Source organism: Leptodactylus fuscus, chromosome 7 (genome assembly GCF_031893055.1).
Source record: "Leptodactylus fuscus isolate aLepFus1 chromosome 7, aLepFus1.hap2, whole genome shotgun sequence".
Lineage (NCBI taxonomy): Eukaryota > Metazoa > Chordata > Amphibia > Anura > Leptodactylidae > Leptodactylus > Leptodactylus fuscus.
This window is the reverse complement of record NC_134271.1, coordinates 36779902-36782247: the sequence shown is the minus strand read 5'-3', so window position 1 is coordinate 36782247 and position 2346 is coordinate 36779902.

Sequence of the window (2346 nt, the reverse complement as noted above, 5' to 3'; positions counted from 1 at the left end):
GGAAGGACCTGCGATAGCGCTCCTTATCACACTTGGGGTGAAGCAGACGGTCACTTACAGTGCTGCCAAGTCCCATCAGGGTCCCATACATAGGGTGGGATTTGTTCTCCCGCATGGAGGTCACCACAGACAGTATCCTTCTGTCACCCACCACCTGTACTGAGTCCAAGGGGCTCCCCAGGACAGAGCTGGCCCTCCTGATCAGCCTGTCACGTCTGTTTCTGTCCCTGGTTGATATACTGCTCCCCCAGCAGGCCACACCGAAAAAGATGGCTGAGGCAACCACAGAGTTGAAGAAGGCCCTAAGAAGTGTCCCCTGGACTCCGAATGCCCTCAGCCTCCTGAGCAGCTAGAGTCTGCTGTGGCCCTTTCTGTGCAGCGCCTCCAGGTGATCAGCCCACTCTAGTTTATTATTGAGGAGCACGCCCAGACACTTATAGGTCCTGACTATCTCAATACATGTTCCTTGGATCTCCACCGGGGTCGGAGCACCTCTCCGTTTACTAAAGTCCACCACCATCTCCTTAGTCTTCCCACCATTAATCCTGAGCTGGTTCTGCTGGCACCATTCAACAAAATCACGGTTTAAGTCTCTGTATTCCCTATCGTCGCCATCAGTGATAAGGCCTACTATAGCAGAGTCATCGGAGTACTTCTGTAAGTGACAGCTGGATGAGTTGTGCCTAAAGTCAGCAGTGTACAGTGTGAAGAGAAATGGGGCAAGAACTGTACCTTGTGGTGCCCCCGTACTTCAGATCACAGTGTCAGACACACCGTCTTGGGCTCTCACATACTGAGGGCGGTTTGTCAGGTAGTCTAGTATCCAGTTGGACAGGTGATGGTCCACTCCACCAAGGTTCAGCTTCTCCCTCAGTAGCCCTGGCTGAATGGTGTTGAACGCACTGGAGAAATCAAAGAACATTATTCTCACAGTATTCCCAGGTTTCTCCAGGTGAGAGCGAGCTCTATGAAGAAGGTGAATGATGGCGTCATCTACCCCAATGCCCAGCCGATAGGCAAACTGGAAGGGGTCCAGAGCGGAGCTCACTAGGGGTCGTAGGTGTGTCAGGACCAGTCTCTCTAGGACCTTCATCAGATGTCAGTGCTACTGGTTAGTAGTCATTGTAGCCCATCGGGTTGGGTTTCTTTTGGACTGGTACCACGCAAGATGTTTTCCACAGTTGAGGTACCACTCCCAGCTTTAGACTCATATTGTACATGTGCGTAATAATGCCACCTAGCTGGTCATTGCACATTTTAAGAACTCTTGCGCTTATACCATCAGGTCCTCCCGCTTTGTCTGCTCTAATCTTCTTCATTTCCTTACACACTAGAGACTCCTGCAGGATCAGATATTCAGATTGCAGTTGACCGCAGTTCGGTGGGGGTTGGGTCTTGGTGTGTGAGGAGAGGGGGGTTGGCTGACATGCTGGTGGAGGGAGCATTTGCTTGGAGTCGAATCTATTGAAGAATAGATTAAGCTCGTTAAGCCACTTCCTGCCCCCTACTGTTCGATGCCCTGTTATTTTTTTTCTTGTGTCCTGAAATTGCCTTAAGGCTGTCCCACACCTCCGAGATTCTACCCTCCCCCATCTGTAGTTCCATCTTCCGCCTGTAGTTGGCTTTCCCTTCTCAGTATGAATATAAGAGGGCATTGGCGCAGTATTAAAGGGTTTTTACCAAGGAATAATAAAGTCTCCTACCCCCTAAAACCATCAACGTTAGAAACCAGATAACCCTTTTATGCGTCTTTAAACTTGTAGACTCTTAGTTGAGACTGCATCATTCTGAAATAGTATTTCTTTTTGCCTACACTGATCAGTGTCCCCACTAGGTGGTGCCGCTGTTCCAATCTTACATTTATCTTATTGAATTGCTTCTCAAGCAATATGAGTATTGCTGATGCTGAGGATGCTATTTTGTTATTTTTTATTGTACTTGTCTGCTTTGTGCTGGGCTTTTCTACCAAAGGCAAGCACATGGTTAAAAATAAAATAAAATACAAGTCTCCAACTTGTCCAAAACAAAGGAAGACACTAGTTGTGACATCCCAGTGGAGCACTTGGAAAGGAACTGGCAAATCACACTTATATACTACTGCCTCCTTAAGAGAATTTGCACTGCCATTGTTATAGTAAAAATGAGTGAATTTTAGTTGGACAAACCATATGGCTGAGCTGAAGAGATGGTATAGCCTTCACTTTAGGATATTCTAGTGAAGGAGAGGAAAGGCTGAGTTCTCTTCCTACTTAGCTAAGAGGAGGGAGTGTGCAGAGTTCTCTGGACTGGAGCAAGCTCCTGGTTAGGTTGACATCAGTCAGCTACAGTTAGATCCCGGTGGCATTC